The sequence below is a fragment of the Prionailurus viverrinus genome, chromosome C2 (assembly GCF_022837055.1).
Source record: "Prionailurus viverrinus isolate Anna chromosome C2, UM_Priviv_1.0, whole genome shotgun sequence".
NCBI classification, from domain to species: Eukaryota; Metazoa; Chordata; class Mammalia; order Carnivora; family Felidae; genus Prionailurus; species Prionailurus viverrinus.
Genome location: NC_062569.1, coordinates 61924452 through 61948175, shown reverse-complemented (window position 1 = coordinate 61948175; position 23724 = coordinate 61924452). Strand labels below are relative to the sequence as shown.

The 23724-nt window shown below is 37.6% G+C and overlaps 1 pseudogene; it reads right to left on the bottom strand.

Moving 5' to 3' along the window:
- The window catches only part of LOC125174454 (EGF-like and EMI domain-containing protein 1), a 179932-nt pseudogene extending 157500 nt beyond the window's left edge, over positions 1–22432 (bottom strand).
- Between the last annotated feature and the right edge of the window lie 1292 nt (positions 22433–23724).

The following is a 23724-nucleotide window of genomic DNA, read 5'->3' as shown; positions in this document are numbered from 1 at the left end:
GGGATAGGGGCAGAGGGAGAGAGAGAGAATGTCAAGCAGGTTCCACGCTCAGTGCAGAGCCCTATGTGGGGCTCAATCTCACAACCCTGGGATCATGACCTGAGCCAAAATCAAGAGTCAGATGCTCAACCGACTGAGCCATCCAGGCGCCCCTGAAATTCACAATTTAAAAAAGCCAAGTACCTTAACAGGCAACTCATAAAAGGAAATACAACTGACACATTTTTTTTTAAGAATCTGAAGTTAATGAAAGAAGTAAAACAATGTACATGGTTTTACTTATTAAATTAGTAAACACTGAAAAAGGCAATAAAATTTTGTGCTAGAAAGGAGGTTTTATATTGGCGCTGTTAAGTTGTAACAGATTAACAAATGGTCTTAAAATCTGGAAAATATTTTGACAATAGGTATCAAGAATTTTTAAAACGATGTACTTTTCAAAAGCTTCTTTTACGTTAACCCTTGTGCTTGAATCTCACCTAGAAAACAATAAAATATCTAGGTAATATATGCAAATAAATACTAATATTAGCATTATTTAGAAAAGAAAAAAGTTCCACTATATATATATATTTTTTTTTTCTTTACATACATCAAAAGGTATTTGCCCCAATTAAAGTGCATTTTACCAATAGTTCTAGATTAATACATATTGATATGTAGGGTGTGTATGTGTGATATGTGTGCTGCTCTATGAATATATCACAAAAAGTAGCATGGTCTCAGTTATGAAGAGAAAAAAAACAAATAAATAAAATACTGAAATGAAAGAAACCTAAATGTTAGCAGTGGTCGCTTCTGAGTTGTGGGTTTTGTCGTGTATTCTTTCCTTATTTATACTTATTTATATTTCCACTTTTTTTTAACCCTAAGGATGTAATCCTTAGGAAACCAGGGAGAAAAAAAGTAAAAGAACAATCAACAATAAAAAAAAAATCTGAGCTTTCCACACAACCTTTCATTAAGTGGGTATTATAAGACTAAGTAAGGTGGGGCACCTGGGTGGCTCAGTCGGTTGAGCATCTGACTTCAGCTCAGGTCATGATCTCGTGGTCCATGGGTTCCAGCCCCGTGTCAGGCTCTGTGCTGACAGCTCAGAGCTTGGAGCCTGCTTTGGATTCTGTGTCTCCCTCTCTCTCTGACCCTCCCCCGTTCATGCTCTGTCTCTCTCGGTCTCAAAAACAAAATAAACGTTAAAAGAAATAAAAAAAAAAAAACAAACCTAAGTAAGGTATTATATGGTAATTAGCTCAATAGAATATTATTCAAAATATCTGGATTTTAATCCTTGCTCTGACAATTTCTAGCAGCATGACTTTAGTCTCTCCTATTTACTGATTATTTGATAGTAGAGATTTATTTAATTCCTCCAAACCTCAGATTTCACATCTCTAAAAAGATTATAATGAATATTTCATACGATTGTTGGAGGGATTAAGTAACATTAAAAGGGTAAGCAGCAAGCAATGTTCCTAGCACCCTCTAGGGGTTCCATTAATGTTTGTTGAAGGTAAAACAGCTGGGTGGTTCCATCATTGAAAATCACATTTTTTTTTTAAAGTGTAGAAACAGCCTTACTTCACAGTTCTGGGTCACAATCTCCCACCCAGACAAAAGAATATCCTAAAAATATCTGAGCCTCTGGAAACTAATCAACTCAACAGAGCCATGGTGGTAGGAATATCAGTCCTGGCTTCGAATCCTTTTTCTATTTTTATTTTCTCTTATTCTTTATCTTCTTTAAACTTTTGTTGTTGTTGTTTGCTTGCTTGATTTGGAGAATTATTCAGCCTGAATTATCTCCCCAGGATTTGTCTTATTTTTTATGTACGAATTAATGGTGAGCTCTCATTCATTCTGCTTATGCAGTGGTGTCATTCTATATTACATTCATCTAAGAAATTTCTTTCTTCAAAAAGGAGGAACAAGGAAATAAAAAAGGAGGGATATCTGTATTCATTTCTGGACATGTTAGACATGGTAGTTGCAAAGGACTGCGAAGCAGAAATTAATCCCACTGCCTGTGGAGTTCTGAGGACAAGCAGGGCAGCGCTCTCATTTAGAATCCTCCTTTGCCATCTATTAAGAAGTGAGCATGGTAGAGCTGGCCATGGGGGAGGCTTTTTGATTCTCAATTCCTCTGAACATTGTCAGTGTTTAATCAATAGCTAGTCCGGGCATCATTAAACATGTGCTCTCAGTTCAAGGTCCTCTGATCGGAATGGCTGAGGGAATTGCTCAGTTTTGCTATAAAGTGCAAAAAAAGGGTGCCTACATTCAGGTTAGCCTACTTAAAAGAGATACAATTTTAAACCATATTGCATTAAATGAAACCTGTTTTAATGGGTCACGTGGACTATCAATTATTCTTGATCTCGTAATTTGTGCTTCCAAGGCAGGATATATCCTACTGAATTTGAGACTCTGCACTTATTAACTTATGCTTTCTACAAGGAGAGGGTTAGCAAGTGTGTCAGTCACTGGGATGCAGGAAGCCTATTCTTCCGCATCTTAAATTTTGTATTTTGATGATTCCATACAAGTTAAATAACTGTGTAACAAAGCAACAGTCTATTTCAACACTCAGAGTGAGGTTGAAGAGGCCTAATATATAATGTTTTCTTTCTAGCTTTAATCCATTATTCTGATGTGTATGGGATATGGCACTTAGAGAAGCCATCACTAGTCTCATGGAAATACAAGAGATGAAATAGTGTAGTTCTTATACCACAGGGTCCCATAAAAGGTATAATGAGAAATAAGGAAGCTTATGAAACCTTTTTTGTTGCTGTTGTCGAAATAAGGCCAGGTTGAGACTAGACTGCTTTTGAATTTGAAGAATTTTTTAAAAAATGTGAGTTGTAGGAATCAGGGCATTCTCCCCAGACAAAAGAGGACTAATTAATCGGCTCAACAGAAAAACAAATTTGCATTTTTCCCCCCTGAATCCAAGAGAAATATTGAAATCTTGAACATGTTTTTTCCAACATACAATATAGAAAACACTAGAGGCAGATGATCAATCAAGCCATTCCATTGCAATTATTAAAATTTTGAGTCCTCTACTATACCCACTTCTAAAGTAATGCCACTGGGGTCATGGCAGAGCAGAACAGGCAGAGGGGCTCTGTGCTATTGGTTTATACTCTATGACTCATTTGGGAGGGACTGACATGACGAAAGCTTCCTAGCAAATATGAAACCAGACAATATGAAACCTTCAAATCAAATTCTAAACAATGTCAAACAAGAATAAGTCTTGGAAATCCTTGCTTTTTTACTTTATGACACGTCATCAGGTTGTTATTAAATAACCCAGCCAAATTTTAGAATTTGATGCAGACACTCATGCGCTTGGAGTGTATATTCAAATGATTATATTGACTTTTACATAATAACGAATTTGCAAACCATAAAATATCAAACTACAAAATTTTGTATGTTCTATATGGTATTATTTTTCATAAAATAAAATTCATATGGCTGAGTACACATGGAAAAAGGATTCCAGGTTCCTGGCATTTAGTCTCTTAACCATCATAACCCAAAGTGACAGAGTCTTTCACCGGTCCAGCCATAAGGCAATAGTCTCTCTCTCTCTCTCTCTCTCTCTCTCTCTCTCTCTCTCTCTCTTTTAATATTTATTGATTTTTGAGAGAGGGGAGGGGAAGAGGAAGGGAGGACAGAGGATCCGAAGCAGGCTCTGTGCTGACAGTAGAGAGCCTGGTGGCTTGAATTGATGAACCCGGAGATCATGAGCTGAGCTGAAATTGGAAGCTTAACCGACTGAGCCACCCAGGCGCCCCAAGGCAATATCTCTTGATGGGTTCTCTCTGATTCTATGTATGCCTAACCCATTTTCCATGCAACTGTGCTGTGAACCCTTTAAATTTTAACTGGCATCTTTTCCTTCCTTAAAAAGCTTTAACAATAAAATCCAAATGCTTTGCTTTTGAATAGACATGTTTGTTTATTTTAACACAGCTGGATTTCATTGATCAGCTATGCCCAAAGGGCATATCATGGATTTATCCATTCTGTAAGTGGAGTGACCTTCCTCAAGTTGCTTAGACTTTCTATGTTTCATTTCTTTCCGCATCGCTAAAATAGCCATACTAGCAACCCACCTCACAGGATTTTATGAGGTTTAAATGAAACAGTGAATAGAGAGTACTTAACACCGTGTCCTCATAGGTAACAAGCACTCCATCAATATGAGCCGTTGTTATCATTTAACAACGTGCCCTCGTTCACGCTGATAGTGGGTGCAAAGCTGGGATTCTAACTTAGAGATTTTAGGTGCCAAAGCTTATGATCTTCTGCTGTGCACTCTGTATATCAGATGTCTTAAGGGAGATTTGGATGAATGTTGGCTCCCATTCAGTTCACGGTCAGATCCTCCAACACAGGCCTGTAGTGCAGAATTTCTATATTGTCAACTGAAGTGAGAGCCATAAGATTTAGATACCAGACACTGAGGAGGCAAAGTTGACATTCTGTTGGGAAAGCTTAAGAGTCTGACTTGCATTCCTGCCCAGACAGAAGGCCAACGCACCATCGCCCAAAACAACCAGTGTGGGTACCTACGGAATGAGCCAACTTTTCAGTTTCTCTGAGAGAATACAGAGAATCTCTCTCAGTTCCCAAACTTAGGATGACATAAGACTCTAAATCACCCTATCGTATAGCCTGGAAAAGAGAAGTTTAGCAGAGTTTACCTGGCAGATGTGCTGAACTGACTACTTGTCTCCTTCTTCCCCTTCAACAGGTAAAAAGCAGCCTCAGTATGCTTCCCCATCACGTGTACTCATTTCTGAGAAGGAATCTGCAGGGCCATAAACCCTGCCTGAGATTCCAAAGCTGTAATATTAACCTTTGAATGCCAGTTTCGGTGTCTTTAAAATGACAGTATCAGTATCTCCCTCTTAAGGTGGCTGTGGGCGTTAGATATAATGTGATAAAGATCATAGTAACTATTATTATTAATGGTCACAGTCAAAATTAAACTACAACTCTCTAGATTCTAGAATTAGAATGTTTGGATTAATTAATGCGTCTGAAGACAGAGTACTTAAACTATGCTTGTTCAGCCTCATCATGACGTCAACAGAGAGGGCCAAGCCCTGAGGAGACCTGGCTTTCTCTGTGAATGGTCCAATCCAGCAGTCTCGATTTTTTCTTAGAGGCCAAAGCCATGCATTTACGTTTAATTCGTCTTGTCTATAAAGAGAAGCAGATCATAAAAAACCAAAATGCTCCTACTTCTAAACAAAGCATAATATATTGCAAGGATCTTTATATTTTAAGCACTGAATGAATGTAGAGTCATTTAAGAAAGTTAAACACTTTATTTCAGTCACGTGCGAGGTATTGAGAATACAAAAGAGATGAAAGCCTAGTGGGGGAGGTAGTCAAGAAGAGCTATCTTTACAATCCATTGTAAGAGGTTCTATGTCAGAGACCTGCCTTTGGCTCTATGTAGTGGTATAATGTAATACTTCACAGTGCTATCTTGACCCAGTTTTTAAGTCATGGCTCAAAACTCTCAGATCTCCTTCGCAGATACTTTGCCAAGCCCCCACCCCAACTGCTTCCTGTATCAGGAACACACGCCCAAACGTTAGAGGTTCTCAGACACTGAACACCCAGGGTGGTCCCTGCTTTCTTGTGTTTGTGAAATCATTCAAAATACCCAATCCCAGGAAGACAGTGAGTTTAGCCTAATCCCACCCCACTTGGCATAAATAAGCTACCTCTTATAGTTCCAGCTTACTGTTACCCTGTCTTCGGTGTAACCCATGCAGCCCTGAGTGATACCCTTCTCTCATTTGGAGATGTAAGTAGCCAAGTGTTCTTCCTTTCGTCTATCTGAGTGTCTTTATGATGTGTCTCATCACTAAAAGAATCTTTAAATCTTACAAGTGACAAATTTGTTTTAGAAGTATGGGAATGGACCTGGAAAGTTTTCTCAGAAGACGTGATTACAAACTTTATCTTGAAAGATAAGCAGGAGTTAGGTGAAGAAAGGTGGGGAAGAGAGAAGACTAGGGGTGAAGAGAAAGTGTCGACCGGCAGTCAAGCCCAGTGATAAAGCATGTGCAGAAGCAGGGGGTGTCTGACAGATGGGACACTAAGAAAAAGGCATAGGGATGTGGAAACTTCTGGTATACTTGAGAAACTGCAAATGTTCAGTGTATCTGAGCCTGGAGTATGAAGTATGGAGTAGAAACAGGTCAGGTGAGACAGAAGTAACAAAGACTCAGATCAGGAAGCATCTTTTAAGCCACAGGAAGCATTCTGAATTAGTTCTAAAAGCTACACAGAGACAATAAAAGGTTTTAAGGATGAAAATATAATTTTTTGAATTATATTTTCAAGAGATATATGTGGCAATGGGGCAAGTAAGGAAGATGACACCATTTAAGAGGCAATGACAATAAACCTTTTGGTAAGAGATTATCAGGACCTGAATGCAAATAGTCCTGGTGGCGAGAGCTCTTTGGAGGCAGGGGTATTCTGGAGACATTGCCCACTGGTCTTATTGGAGAACTAGATGTGTGGAATTAGAGACAAGATGAGCCATGAGCAACTCTAGGGTACTAGGCTGGCCTGGAGAATGAACGGCATGAAGGGGGAATACAAGAGAAGAGGAAAGATGAGGAGTCAAGAGGAGAAAGGAAGATACATTTAGTTTTAGGTCCACTACGTTTGAAATGCTGGGGACCTCTTTAATGAGGGCCTCACACAGTAGCTGCATCTATAGGTCAAGAGAACAAAGAAAGTGAACTGACTGAGTCATACTGACTTGGACATCACTCACCTCTGGCTGATTGTAGTACACAAAGCTGTGAAAGTGGAAAAGAACACAGGGGAAAGTAGAGAAAGGGCCAAAATTAGAACTCTGAAGATGATCAGAATTTTCAAAGGTGGGCAGAGGGAAATGATTATATGACAGAGGTTAAGGAATCATCACAGAGATGGAAAAGAACCAAGAGAAAGTTGTGTCCTACAAACCAAGAAGGAGAAAATGTCATGAAGGTAAAAGGGATCATTATTGTCAAGACATTAAGCAAAGCGACTGGTAAGCACTCCTGGAACCTAAGAGTAGGGAAAATTCATGGATAAGCGTGGCAAAACTAGTTTTAGGGAAACGTTTTGTGTTAAGATGGAGAGAAAAAGGTTGATGATAGGGGAGAAAGAAGGATGTAATATTAGAAGCAAAGTTATAAGGGAGGGCAGGATGGGATTTGCCTGAATAACAGCCGGGCACTTTTTCTCTGAGTGAAGAGCAAAGCAGACAGAGCAGAGAGTTAATACTGAAGTTGCTAGATGGAAGTAAAGGTTGGAAGGCCCCTTAGCCGAGAATTTCAGGATTTTTTTCTGCAAAATAAATGACACATATTCAGTACTAGATTTTGATATCATTCAATTAAAAAAAAAAAAGTCTCTCTGATTGTTGTTAGAGAATGCACACTCCGAAACCATGTGGCTCTTTTCCCGTCATTAGCTAGAAAACCATACTGGGATACTAGATTTGGACTTAAGTTTTATGCTCATATCTGGTATTTCCAATCTCTTAATCCTTCTGCTTCGTTTAGATGGAAGCAGTACTATTTAGTTTAATGTCTTTTTGTACTTTGTACCCTGTAAAAATGCATAAGCTGCCTTGAAGCTTACTGTCCCCAGTGCTTTTGGAAACAGGGAGATATAAATTGCCAATCTAGTGATAAATGAGAATGGGGAATTTTACCATACAGTGAAAATATAGTTGTGAATATTGCTCTAAAATTCCAAAGGCATGAAAAATAAAAAATAAAAATAAAATAAAATAGACAGATGTTAAAAGAATCACTTAATGTACATTTACTAAAAACCCAGCAACAAAGATGTTCAATGGAAGCCATCTGATCACCAAAACAAATTTACACCCATAGTGTCTGACCTCCATAATTCTATGTGGTCCCATAACAACAGTCAATGGCAAGTATGAAATTCATATTCAGCTAGTATTTATTGAATGCTTACTCTGTTTTAGGCACCACATTAAGGATTTCACCTATCCTGTATCTTTCCCTCCCTACCCCTTAGATATGGAGAACAGTTGTTGAACAGTTAAGTGACTATCTCAAAGTCCCATAGTTTGTATGTGAGATAACTATGTCATAAAGTTCATATTGTTACAATGAACAAGGTGTAATTTTTTCCAAGATACACTGTTTTCAGATTAGCGTTATTTTTCTCGCAATCCTAAATCCCATGCTATATTTTCACAAATGAATAATTTAAAGCTACCCTTATACTTGGAATTGCCAACAATCCAAAAATCTCCCATTCTCAGTGTCTCTATGCACTTGACAGGTGTTCCTATTGTGAGAAGACAATGTAAGAGCACACACATAATCATCACAAGCTATCGATTCAAGCCACCATTTACTGAGCATCCACTATGTGCCAGGTACTGTTTTAATCTCTTCACACTTAAGTTCATCCGAAACAGTGGGTATTCTGTAACGCACTATGAAACTACTTAAGAAACACAAGAAAACAAAATTATTTGTTATTATTTGATATGATATATATTATAAAATCTCACTTTTAAAAATATTTTACAAATGTAACTAGAAAAAAAAATCCTAGAGGTTATTCTGAAGGAAGACATGTGACAATGCCTTCCACACAGAGAAAAAGAAGGAAAGGAAAGACTACTGGCAAGTAGGAAGACCACTGTGCTAATATGTCATTGTTTTGTTCTGTTTTGTCCTAACCTTTGATATGGAAGGTAGAGTTCACCATAATGCTCAGTTCAAGGAAAATTCTCATTACTCCCTAGCCCTTGTAGGGACCTCCTTGCTTGATGTGTTCACTTTTAGCTCTAGAGCCTACTCTCAGTCTCCCCTATCCCGATGGGCAGCCATTCTAGTGTGTTAAATGCATTCCTCTTTATAAGGTATGTGTCCTTGCACAATGTATAATATTGATTTTTGTGACATATTTTCCTGGTTCTATTAGGTATAGATAGAGATAGAGAGACAGAAAGAGAAATGATACAGACCCTGAAGATCAGAGAGACTAAGAAACTGGGCCAAGATCACACAACTTTTACGTGATGCAGTAGAATTTAGACCTCAGTCAGCCTCTGTCTAAAATTGTCAGTCTTACCTTCCCAAGTCTTCAGACTGTGGAAAAACTGTACAAAAAAAGGAAAGTTTCCAAATGTATTCCTAAAATCCAAGTAGTTGGAAAAAGTTTTTGAATTGGGCTAATAATCAATAACATGGATAAAAATTTGGGAAGTTCATGATTTTTCATAAGACTACAGATTGGGGATGAGGAAGGCATGGGGAAGTGTTCCTTAAATTCAAAGTTGGGAATTAAATTTATCATCTACCACACAAAAGTGATTAATATTGAGAGGGAAAGGAATCTGATAATGACTGAGAGATGCCATCAACCTGACAAACTAAACAATTTTTTTAACCTGACATATCCCTTTTCAAGACATCAGCTGTCATCTGAAATGAATTCTGTTTCTAATTTGTCTTCATAAATAATGCAACTAATTGAAAGGTAGTTACAATGAAAGTCTTCAACCTCTTTCATCTCCAATTTTAGGGCAACCGCTTTGCATTCCGTCGAAAGAATCTTCTACTCTTTCTATCAGATAAAACTTAGACATCACTGATCAGAACACTGAGATCAAAACAAAAGAATCCATTGTACAAAGACCACCACACCTAATGGTTTTCTCAATCTTTTTTTCTAAGTTTAGCATTAACTTAAAATGTGAAACTCATAAAAATCTTATCTAAGAAAATTTATTCAAGCTCAAAGTTTTACTAAGGGTATCTTTATTTAATCCGGTTTCTAGGTTGTCCTTCCCTCCTTTTCTTTCCATCCAACTTCTGTTTATTTGGAATTAAAATATGACCTCTTACCCTACTGTCACACACTTACCCACATGAAAAATATCTTTAGTTTACAGCTTACCTGTTACCTTTCTTTTTCCTTTTTGTTCCCCTCTCATTTAGTGAGACTAAAAAGGGGCCAATGAACAAAAACAGATTCTGACCATTCCCAGCAACTAGAAATGAAGAATTCTTGCATTAAAGACTAAAATAATTAAAATGTTGTTGACCTGAGGTTTCTCTGTGCAGACATCAGTGATTCCATTTGTTTATTCGTGAGTGCAGATGTTAATAAATCTATGCGCTGAAGGCATGAAAGAAAGGTAAGAGAACTATGCAAGCATTAAAACTTTCAATCATTTAATTATTTCACCCCTCTGGAAAGGCTGATTTCAACAAATATATCTGGGGAAGGACATGATTATGAATGCAGATTTGAGCTGAGTGTGTCTCACAAGGTTGCTATTAAAAATGGAAAATCATGAAAGATTTTGTGAGGTCTATCAAATTATAGCTAAAACCTTACAAGCTACTTAAAATGCAAATTACACAGCTAAATACAGAAAATCTGGGTAATATAAATTATTTTGGTATGTAGCCTCTGGCTGTGAAAAAATATCCACTGGCAGTATAAGGGGGTTAGTCTACATTATCATTACTACCTATATTTAGCAATATTTACTAAAGTCCGCCTCTTAACAATAAGAAAATCACTAATTAAAAGCTATCGAAGGGTAATATATTTTGTAACAGAGAACACTGGCAAAGATCAAAAACTAGAAATATTGCAATGAGTTTGAGTTCTTCCCCAACAAGCAAATCCATCTGGGTAAAGTTTCTTGTGTTTTTTAATATTCTGTCATAGTAAAAGCTAATATTTAATAAATACCTGCCAGATATTTTACAGGTACTGATTTATGTCTGAAAGTAGAAGAGCAAAATGGAGATAAAGCAGAGAAGGGGTGGGTAAAGGAGAACCAGGAGTATGTTCATCTGCTCAGGGGCCATTACAAAATACCACTGACTGGGTGGCTTTGTCAACAGAAGTTTATTTTCTATAGTTCTGGGGGCTGCAAAGTCCAAGATGGAGTTCGGTGTCTGATGACAGTTTTCTTCTTGGCTTAAGATGGCCAGCCACCTTCTGGCCTATCTTCAAATGGAGGAGAGAGAAGGCAGACTCTCTCTCACATAGGAGATTGGGCTAGATAATTTCTCAGATTCTTCCCAGATACAATTATAAAAAATAGTATTTTCACACAAGCATTGAAGTATAATTTTTTTCCAATAAAAACATTTGAGATACACACTCATTTGAATTAAACTGGACATAAAATTCTCACCCTGATTTTATGCTTGGGCTTTCTAAAGCCTAAATTCTTTAAACACTTTTCAAATAAAGTTAGAGCTCTAAAGGGTAATTATTACACATAATTCAATCGAGTTTTTAAAAATATAGGTTAGCAGATGATTTGTTATGAATTAGTCCTTTTAGAAACTCCATAAAATTACAACACTTTAGAGATGCAGTAGCTTTAAGGTCATTTTTGTCCAATTTTCACATTTTACACATAAGGAAACCAGGGTGCAGAAAGATTACATGCTTTATAGAAGTCCACGCGCTAGCTTGGATTTCTACTGTGCCACTGTTCCTAATCCGTGGACAAGAGTCAATGGTAGACTGGTGAGAACATCAACACATCTATCTGTCTGATGATTTCTACAAAAGATGATTGCTAAAAGTTTCTAATTTTTTTTTTAATTTTTTTTCAACGTTTATTTATTTTTGGGACAGAGAGAGACAGAGCATGAACGGGGGAGGGGCAGAGAGAGAGGGAGACACAGAATCAGAAACAGGCTCCAGGCTCTGAGCCATCAGCCCAGAGCCCGATGCGGGGCTCAAACTCACGGACCGCGAGATCGTGACCTGGCTGAAGTCGGACGCTTAACCGACTGCGCCACCCAGGCGCCCCTAAAAGTTTCTAATTTTTTATTTTATTTAAGCAAAATTTTTTTCAATGTTTATTTATTTTTGAGAGAGAGAGAGAGAGAGAGAGAAAGAGAGCATGAGCAAGGGAGGGGCAGAGAGAGAGAGGGAGACACAGAATCTGAAGCAGACTCCAGGCTCTATGCTGTCAGCACAGAGCCAGATGCAACACTCAAACCCACGAACCGCGAGATCACGGCCTGGGCTGAAGTCAGACACGTAACCAATTGAGCCACCCAGGTGCCCCTAGAAGTTTCTAATTTTTACGCTTTTGGTTTCTAAGTAAAGGAAAATTTAAAGGTATATGAATTACTTGATGAGATCTGTGTTAATGGAGACTTTGAATAGCAAATCAACTCTGGTGAGAATTCCATTTCTGTCCGCTTTCCCATGCTTTGTCTGTGCCCTTCCAACAACCAGGCATGGCTGGTCTCACTTGTTGCGGTGCTCCTCCCGAGGGGGACATCTCCTCAGACAGGCTTTCCTGATGCTGCTGTCTCTCAGGAGAGGTCATAGCAGGCAGGAAGCGTGCTACTGAAGGACAGGGAGTCAGGCCTCTGGCTTGGAATTCTATCATAAAGGAGGCCGTAGGGAGAAGCAGTCACTGACCAGCATTGCTTTAGACCATATGATAGTATCACGCGACTGACATAACAGTGTCATGAGATCCCCCCACACATACACCTTCTTAAGAAGTGCCATCGTAAGGACAAAAAGATGTGTGGAATGTTTTGAGGTGTCATAGATACCTTTAGGAATCTGATGAAAATAATAAGCTCTTGCCCCCACCCCCCGCCCCCAAATGACATACATTCCAAGAATTTATAGACACATTCAGAAGCTGAGATGAAGCGCATTGGGGCTAAACTCCCCAGTTTTGCTGGGATCACACTGTATTGGCAGTCCAAGAAACCCTTTATAAGGAACCATGTGGCCCACACACTCCTACTTCCTGCCATGGCAGTCAGCTACTATGGACCCTTGTCTGAAAGCACTTCATGGAACTTTATCATTCTGGCAGAGACTGACTGGCCGTATATCACCACAAGTGCACGATCGCTAGAGAGGGGACCCCTTTTTTTTTTAAAGCAAAATCATCTGAAACTCTGTAAATGTTTAGAGGTACAGGGAGTTTACTTTACTGTAACTGTGATTAAGACAAAGTGCAAAGAGCACCAGAGGCTATAATTCAAAATGTCACACTAGCCTAGGTCTATGACTGATGGGAAAAATGGGGCAGAGGTAGGAAGGAAGAGAAGGAAGGGAGGAAGGGATAAATGGAGGCAATTAATTTCAAGTACCCCGAAGTAGTGGAATCATAAAATTCCATAACTCCGTCTTTTCTTCCGTGACCCTACCATGAGTCACAATGAATTTCTGTCTACTACAATTTCCCTGTAAGCATCAACCACCGTTTTCAGTCTTCTGCCAGGTAAAAAATTCCAAAGGGAAAGCAAGCTAACTTAATTTTCCTGTTTTTAAAAATATCTGACCCTTCCTACAATATAACTCAAAATACAAACCACTATGAAATTCAGTTCTCTACAGTAAACCTAGTTTTTCAAAACAAATAAGCAAATAGTTCTTACCCTCAAGCTTACAGTATTAGTCTTTAAATACAAAGTACTTAAATTCTTCTCTAACTCATTTTAACAAGAATGCTGTAATTGTATCACCTGAGATTCTTAAGGCCCTTCAGTGTTTTATGTGAGAGAGGCATCAGAATTTCCATAAAGGTCAAGTGCTGGGTCTCACTCATGTACCATCAGTAGAGTCACATTTGTGGGGTTAATGCTTTAAAAAGATTATAGCCATGAAATCCATACCTCTCATTAGCTTACTTTGCACCATATATATATATATATATATATATATATATATAATTTGTATACTATGCTGAAATTCTGCATAGAAGATCAGCATAAGGAACTTAAACTAAGCTATAACTGTAGTGTCCATGTATCTGCACAGCAGGACTTTTACGGAATAGAAATAGAAAAGACAAACCATAATATCCTTATCCAACTCCACTCTTGACCCGAAGTCATTAGAACAAAATTTAGAAAATTCAAGGGCAATGGCGGTCAGGAATAAGAAAAGTGCTTAATGATTTTACTAAGAAATAGCTATTAACCACCAAAACTTAGGAAATTATACCTGTGTATATAATTTAGTTGGTTATTAGAGTGTTTATTTGGCCTTATCAAAAAGACCAGATATCATAGATTTATAGAAATTACTACTTGGCAAGATATTTGTCTATCAGATACAAAAATTCACCAGCTCAACCTTAACTGATAAATACCTCATCTGTATGTATCAATAATCCTGCTGCTCCCAAATATTTTGTGACTGAGAGAAGTTAGAATGGCAGTTTAAAGGATGCTACCCTGAAGACCTTACAGGCTGGTGATGTGGATGGGAAAGGGATTCCTGTTGCTAAAACCAGTAATCTTGCAAAAAGAAGGGGCTATTTGGGTTACATAAATATGCATGGGCTGCTGTCCCACCATTTGTGATTCCTGTAGATATAATCATTATGCTATTGAGTTCCCTGGTTGCTTGGGTATGACTTCTATCTGTATTTTCACTCGATTTTGGCAAAGTCTTTTTGTTGCTGTCAGAACGCCATTTTCTCATATCAAAATCAGACCTATGACGAGGACATCTGTACCTGTTTCCCTTGGCCTTCTTGAAAACATGTTGAGAAAAAGAAAAAGGAAGCACATGTAATGAAACTACATGAAATTGGCTGATTTCTAGTTTAAGTTTCATAATTATAGAATACTTATAAAACACTAATAATTTTGAGTAAATGGACTAGTGAACAAGCCCTATATATAATAAATACTTTTAAAAGAGACCTAGAGATAAAATTAGAATGTGCTTGATTCCATCTGGGAATAATCATTCAATTAAAAAATAAACACTTTGGGGGCACCTGGGTGGCTCAGTCAGTTAAGCATCAGACTTCAGCTCAGGTCATGATCTCCTGGTTCATGAGTTCGAGTCCCACATCAGGCTCTGTGCTGACACCTCAGAGCCTGGAACCTGCTTCACATTCTATGCCTCCCTCTCTCTCTGCCCCTCCCCTGCTCACTCTCTCTCTCTCTCTGTCTCTCTCTCAGAAATAAATAAAAAAACATTTTTAAAAATTTAGAAAAATAAACACTTACCTAAATTACTTGTTAAAACAACAACAAAAAGAGCATGTATAAATCATACAGGGAGCACAGAAGTTTACAAGTTTATTCTGTTTTTTTTCTGTGTACCTACTTATTTTAGAAAATTTATTAAAGTTAGAAATAATCAGAGAAGATTTAACATAATAACCCTAACACCCAAAACTAACAGCTGAGAATAATTTGATGTATAATAAATTACAATAACTTCATATTTCATGCGTGTAGTTTTAACTATTCTTGAGCAACCCTAAGATCCTTGACTTATTATCGGTTATAATTTTTGCTGATACAATCATGAGCCCAGTTCTGAGTCTGATCTGAAACGAGTGAACCTTGTAGCTAGTGATTGTAGCAGTTCAGCGTCCTGTCTTCATTGTGGCCCTGTGCTGTACTCCTGTATAAGCAATAACTAACAAATTTACACTTCACTGCATGTGGCAGAAATGACAGTCTATAGAAATACTCACGCATTTGGGGATTCGAGTTTTACTTATGAATGTTAATTTCTGTATTTCCTCCCCCATCTCTTTTTGTCTTTCAGTCTTTTAATAGCAAAATGTATTTTTTATCTTAAGAGATAGATTTGTACTTGAAAACCATCAGCTTCCAGAGGTATTTTTACAATAGAAAAACCTTTCCTTCCTGCCCCTACATGGGCAGGTCGATTTTCATTGAAAACGGCTTCAAGCTGGTTCTAATATTTACTCACTTATGCAGGTGCGTTCGTCAGCATGGAGTCTGTATCCCGTATCACATTCACAGTGGAAGGTGCCCAGAGTGTTAATATAGCGCTGCTGGCAGCCTCCATTCACCACCGCACATTCATCGACATCTAGAGGAGAAAGACAGATGGCCAGGATTACAATGTCATTCCAATGTCAGCTTCGGAGAAGTGGCACAATATTTCTTTGATACACAGTATGTGTTATATTGTACAAAGGCACTGTCTCTGTTGCCACAAATCTTTGCTTGTTTGATCCATTTTGCTCCACAGTGTAAACAAGAAAATGTAGATAGAAACTTTATTGAGCTTTTTAAAGCCCAGCAACGATGAGCATAGGGATTGTCTCACAGTTTTCTATTCTTCACATACTAGTTAATTAGACAGATCTGAGATATAGATATTTCCTTGGGGAAGGAAAACCGGAGGGGAGAATTTCAATGAGCTACTCTATCTGGAGCAGCACGCACTAGTAGATAAACACCTATTATTGGTCTGATGCTGCTGAATAAAGCCAATAATAGAGTTAAGACCTTGAATCTCCTTCTCATGTGCTATGGTGGACATCAAGGCAAAGATAGATAAATTCAAGTAAAACCATGGTTTGGAGTTCTTAAAAATGCATCAATACATTCGCTCCATTGATTCAGCTTTTTCCTTGTCACTCAGGTTTCCATTTTCTGAAATGCTTAGCATGTTTGTATGAGAGTTTAATTTTCGAAGAAATGAAAAGAGATCAAGACTCATGGTCACCTATGTCTTATGACCAGTCAAGGTCATAATAAATTAATGTCATATTCACCTTTCTTTAGGAAAGGAAAATAAATTCATCTCTCAGAAGGTCTACTTCCTTATACCCTAGGTAAATCAGCACTTATGCATCTAAAATCATGAAGAGAAGATATCCACAAATGTAGGGAAAACCTTTGAGGTAATCAGTGGATAAAGGGCTTCTAAATTTTTCTTGTTTGGAGAATACTCTTTACTTGAAATCTATGCCTGTTGGCAAGTGTCAAAGTAAAAATCAGGCAGAGGTGAACATTTAACATGGGCAAGCATGTGTATCAGGCAGGAAACGTCGCTGACTTCCCATGTCGTCAATTCCAGATATTCTGTCAAAGAATGTTGGGTATGAATATTCACCACTAAAATATGTTATCACGATAGACAATTAGCTTTACATCGAGTGAGATTAAGTCCATTGGGGCAAAATCCTTACTTGAGAAGTCATCAACATTGACAAGGAATACTACTGTAGTGCTCCATTGTAGGATTTTTCTCATATTAAAACTATCTGATCTGTAAAAAAATGTTTTGTATGTTTACAGAGCTTGACCTGAGGGAAACAAAGGAATTTTCTTTCACTTGGCATTGTTGTGTGTCTGTGTGTGAAAAAGAAAAAATATATATACATATGTCTATGTCTGAAAATATATTAAGTCACAAAGTAAATCCCACATTTTAAAATTATTTGTTCACCGTATTATACACATTGTATACGATCTAGTATTTTCCTTCTAAATTTAGATATTCTGGAGTAATTTCTGATATTATTAAAGGAATCTTATTTTAGATATAAGAACTACTAACTTCAAAGTATTAGAATTTTTATTAAATTGTGAGTCTGTGATAAATAAACCTGTAAATCTTTTTCATATAAACTAATTTCAATTCAGAATTCTCCATTTGTTATTTGTACTTTATACAGGGCTTTAACGTTTATGCTAGCTAAATTTTTATCTCTCTAGCTTTAGGGTATTATTCCACAGGGTTGAGATATAATTTCGAATCTTAATTCTGTCGACCCCTGAGTTAGATATCCTTCCCAGGTCTTTTACTTTAGATGTACAAATAAAACTCTTAGTTTCCAAGAATCCTATGTTTTATATGATAAAAACATAAAAAGGGGCACTTGGGTGGCTCAGTTCGTTGGGCGTCTGACTTCAGCTCAAGTCATGATCTCACAGGTCATGGGTTTGAGTCCCATGTCGGGCTCTGTGCTGACAGTCCAGAGCCTGGAACCTGCTTTGGATTCTGTGTCTCCCTCTCTCTCTGCCCCTCCCCCACTCTCACCATGTCTCTCAGGAATGAATAAACATTAAAAAATTTTTTAAAAAACATAAAAAAATTCTATAAAAATTATGATAATATACCGTATATATGTATTAAAGACATTAAAAAATATCTTTAAGGGTGTGCACAAATAAAAATGATTACTTCCAGGGAGGAAAGAGAGGCATCTAGATGGGGTGGAGTGCATAATGTGTGTGTGGGAGGGTGTTGGAAAAAGAGATTTTATCCATATCTCCAATATTCTAATTTTTTATAAGAAAAAGTTATTCTGGTATTAGTTGTACATTAAAATGTCATTTTCTTTTTTATTTTTTTTAATGTTTATTTATTTTGAGAGAGAGAGAGTGCACACCCACACACATGCACAAGCATATGCACAGGAGAGGGGCAGAGAAAGAGAGAGAGAGAGAGAGAGAGAGAGAGAGAGAGAGAGATGCTCAAGCAGGCTCTGTGCTACCCATGTAGGGTCCAACGCGGGTCTTGATTTCATGAAACATGAGATCATGACATGAGCCGAAATCACGAGTCAGATGCTTAGCCAAGTGAGCCACCCAGGTGTCCCTCCCGTTTTTCTTTGTAAATAAACTATAATTGACCCACAATGTTACACTAGTTTCAGGTGTACAACATACAGGTTAGACAAGTCTATATGTTGTGCTATCCTCACCATAAGTGTAGCTACTACCCTCTGTCAGCATGTAACCCTGCTACGGTATCATTGACTATATTCCTTATGCTGTACCTCTTCTTCCTAGGTCATCTTCATTCCAGAACTGGAAGCCTGTATCATCCACTCCTCTCACCCATTTTGTCCATCCCTCCACTCCCTTTTCCACTGGCAACTATCAATTTGGTCTCTATATTTGTGGGTCTGTTTCTGCTTTTTGTTTGTTTGTTCATTTGTTTTGTTTTTTAGCTACCACGTATAAGTGAAATCAGAGCATGTCTTTGACTTATTTCACTTAGCATAAGATGTAATTTTAAAGAAGTGTAATGTGACCACCTCCCTTTGCCCCTATTCATCAAACTTCATTAATTTTCTAACAGAAGAAAGCAAATTGATTTAAAAAAGAATAATCATTGAATGTATTCCAAAGAGAAGAGTGGACATCAATTTTGAGAGGGAGTTTTCTTTTGGAATGTTTTGGTGTGGGGTGCCTGGGTGGCTCAGTTAAGCAGCCGACTTCAGCTCAGGTCATGATCTCACAGTTTGTAAGTTCGAGCCCCATGTCGGGCTCTGTGCTGACAGCTCAGAGCCTGGCACCTGCTTCGGATTCTTTGTCTTACTCTCTCTCTGCCCCTCCCCCACTTGTGCTCTGCCTCTCTCTGTCTCTCAAAAATAAAAATAAAAATAAAATGAATGTTTTGGTGTATTCATATTCTAACTCTGCCCTGGAACTATTGTTGAAGTACTATAACATATTAAATACACACATATACATGAAAGCAATCAAACTGCCCCTGTACTTTGAGTTAAATAATCTTGGGGAAAATATCTTACTGTTGAAACTTACTAGCCTGTCACCTTGCTCTCTGAGACTCCATTTGCTCACCTATAAAATGGGATTATAATGACTGCCATATGTACTATGCCATGATTTCTTTTTCCCTTCCCTATTCATGCATAACATTTTGAAATAGATTGCTAATGGGGCGCCTGGGTGGCGCAGTCGGTTAAGCGTCCGACTTCAGCCAGGTCACGATCTCGCGGTCCGTGAGTTCGAGCCCCGCATCGGGCTCTGGGCTGATGGCTCAGAGCCTGGAGCCTGCTTCCGATTCTGTGTCTCCCTCTCTCTCTGCCCCTCCCCTGCTCATGCTGTGTCTCTCTCTGTCCCAAAAATAAATAAACATTGAAAAAAAAATTAAAAAAAAAAAGAAATAGATTGCTAATGACTGAGATTATATATAGAAATTAAACAACAGGTAATTTTATTACACTAAATAGTGGAGCTAGCAATGTAAGACTATACAGTGAGGATGCATGACAGACACAGTAAGTAACATGGGGATTCAGAGGAAACAAATTCATTTGGGGCTAGAGAGACAAGGGAATATTACAGGGTAAAACACTGAACACTGAGTGCATGGAGAAGAGGGTGGGTAATCCAAAGGTGCAGGGGTTTGCATGTGCACAGTGTCTGAGACCCAGCATTTAGATCTGTCAGGCTGGAAAGCAAGGCTGACAAAGGGAAGCAAAGTTGAAAAACAAACCTAAAACTCCTTTTAATTGATTTGGCAAAGTGTTCTTCTTCTTGATTTACAATACAATACACTTCTAGGCAGGTTGAGACACAATAGGCTGTGTTCACACAGGAGCTAAGCAAACTTATTAACCGTTAAAAAAAATCAATCATTTATAGAGTAGTACCAAATACAAAGTAATTGGTTTCACTTCCTTTTTCTTTTATGCCTTTTCAGAATACATTGAATTTACTGATTGTTTGGGCATTGTGTAACTAATAGTTCTCACGCTTTGCAGCATATTAGAATCATTTGGTGAGCATATAAAAATACTCATGCCCTGGTTCTACCCTTAAAGAGTCTTGTTTAATTGGTCCGGGGTAAGGCCTGGGAATAAAACACTTTAAAAGCACCCCAACTGATGCTAATGTGTAGCCAGAGTTGAAATCCCCTGATGTAGTTAATGCTTTAAGCACCTAGGGGGTCTTGTTGAAGTGCAGACGCTGACTCAGTAGATCTGGAGCCTAGGGGCTGAGATTCTGCACTTCTACCTAGACCCAAGGCAATTCTGATGCTCCTGGCCTGTGGACTGTACTGTCAACAGCAAGAGTGTAGACAGTCCAATGTTCAAGCATAAATGGATCACATACATGGATCACAAATGTCATGACTTGGTTCACCTTTTCAATTGTTTGACCAAAGACCAGTTTAGTACACATGGGTAAATCAATACTCTGACCAATATTATACGTATTTTTCTATTTTTCTATATATATTATATAATATATACACATTTTTATGTATACTCTATATTTTTAATGATTTATATTTTGTCTACCAAAAACCTCTGAAAATAAACCACCAATATTTCCCACAATATTCATTTAATAAGAGTTAATCATTTTAAGACTATTTTAGCATCATTTGTTATGAAAAATTACTTGCTTCTATAAAACATGAAGGGCACTTTAGTTCTTTTCTGATGGAATACCTCTGATATAGGATAAAACCGGGTTAAATTGCCATGATATTAGACACTCATGCTGAAGCTGTCACAAGTGATTTTCTTTTCCATCAAGATTCTGCCCAACAGAGTTAAAAACCAGAAATGTCAATATTACATTAAAATGTTATTATCAAGTATACTTCATGTGAAGAAACTATTTCTTCAAAAATTCTCTGAGCTATGTCTTCATGTTAGATGCTTAAAGAAAGCTCTGTCCTTAGAATTGGAACTCCGGGACACTGCTAGAAATTATGATAAAGTGATTAGAATTTTTTCAGCATTATCTCTGTGATATGGACCAAGGATTTCATGATTTTTATACTATAAAAGAATGTCACAAGGAATCAACTATATCTGCTATTTTTCCTTTTAATGTCCTTTCTATAAATATTTCTGTTGTATTAATTCCCAAAACTATTTCCCCAGATGATCACAGAATATAATAGTTTGAAAGAATTCACATTATTATCAAATGTATTTTTCACATAAAATCTCTCTGAGACAATAACGATCCATTTTTGTTTCCAAACATCCAAAATTGTTTCATATTATTTTCTTAGAGTGTACAATTAGAATAAGATAAATTATTTTTCCATTTCCCTTTTAACGTATCATTCTCAGAAACCTGTTGATTGGAAATGAATGTTCTTGGGTTGCTTTATGATGGGGATTACATTGTAGAAGTGTTAGCTTTGGAGGAAATATTGAAGGGTTGGTAAAGATTCCACTAGATTTTCCATGTGGCTTTATTTTCACTATGTTCTACCATAGTACCATATACAGTAGTATATCCAAACTTCTAACTATTCAATTGTAATTCTATAGTGCTTAATTGAATAAACCCCTTAAGGTCAAAGATTCTGTTGCATTAAGCTCTTCCAGCATAGAGTAGATATTCCATAAATGTTGCATGAATGAATGAATGAATGAATGAGTGAATGAATGAATGAATGAATGAATATGTGATTTGAGAGTCAGGCACAGTATTTACTCTTCTTATGCATCCACATTCATCAATGGGATTTCTGAGAATTGGGCTCTGATTGCACGTAATCTCTCTTTATCCTTGCAGTAGATGCTTGACATTTGTTATAACCATTCACAAGCAGCTTTAAAAATCCAGGACACAGAATTTCTAAGTTTTTAAATGAATAAATTTGAATTGTGTCTGTAGTGAATATTTACTGGTTGTCTGTTAGGAATTTCATCCATTTTTTTCTTCACCACTTATACTAGATAACCCCAGGTTTTCCTTTGGGATATTTCATCTCTTCCATTTTAGAAAAGCCATATAGTTTATGTGAGATTGATGAACACAATTCCCCTCTCAAATTCCAGGAACACTCTACTTGACATTATCTCACCTCCATTTGCCATAGTGATTGAACAAATTTATTTCTTCATTAGCATATCGCTTTCTCAATAATGAATGAATTTGTTCAGATGTGATCCAATCAGCTGATGCTCAGTCAGCTGATGTGGGTTAGGAATCCTGAGGCATAGATGCCTTCTTGCTCTGGAAATTATAATGCGTGGATGTGAGCCGTGTTGTTCCCATAATGAAACAACACTAAAGGTAAAGTCAACAAGTGAGACAGAACGGAAGGACTCACAGAGAACCAGTTGAGACCCCAACTGAACTGTGCCTAAAGTCCTCCCTACCTCTAGACTTCTCAGTTAAGTGACCCAATAACACAAGACCCTTTTACTGTTTAAGCACTTTGAGTTACATAATTCTGTTGCTTATAAACAAAAGCATCCTTATTGATACATGTTGTAAACTGTGAAGATGGTGTACAGGAGAAAGTCACCAAATGCAGTTTAAACTCTGCATACACTTATCAAAAAGATTTACTGTCTCTCTGATTAGTAAGATGGTTTAATCTATATTTCATCAAGGGTCAGGAAAAGTCATGTACTTCTTCCTTGCAATATTTATTGGAATGATTATATTCTATCAAGCTTCTAATGAATTTGGGGGTCTGTCACATTTTTGGTTCATTCTTACTACAAATATTAAAGGTTTATCAAACTGCCTGTGCCATGGTACTGTCAGATGTCATGGTACCTCTGACAGCACTAGAGAGGCCGAAGATGATGCCTTCTTTAACAGTTTCCTTACAACACCTGCGTTGAGTGATCCTTCCCTAGCTTTTCCCCCAACCCCTGGTCTCTGCTTTCTCTTTTTGTTGGTTTCTTGGTAGCTACTTCTGGTAGCTAGTTGCTCAGTTAGTAGGAAATAAATACCTGCTGTTAAATTTGCAGATGCTGTTGTTGCCCTACATTCTGCCTTTTTGTTAAAAAAAATGTTACCAGTTTTCTAACCCATACATTCATCCAGTAATAGAGACGGCCTTTCTCAGTAAAAACCATCTAGTTCACAAAGAGGCAAACAGGATGGTAATGCGTATTTTTTATTTATCTTTATTTTTTTAATCTTTGTTTTTGAGAGAGAGAGAGAGAGAGAGAGAGAGAGAGAGAGAGAGAGAGAGAATGTGAACAGGGGAGGGGCAGAGAGAGAAGGAGGCACAGAATCCAAAGCAGGCTCTAGGCTCTAAGTTGTCAGCAGAGCCTGACATGGGGCTTGAACTCATGAAGTGTAAGATCATGACCTGAGCTGAAGTCAGACACTTAACTGACTGAGCCACCCAGGGGCCCCTTAAAGAATT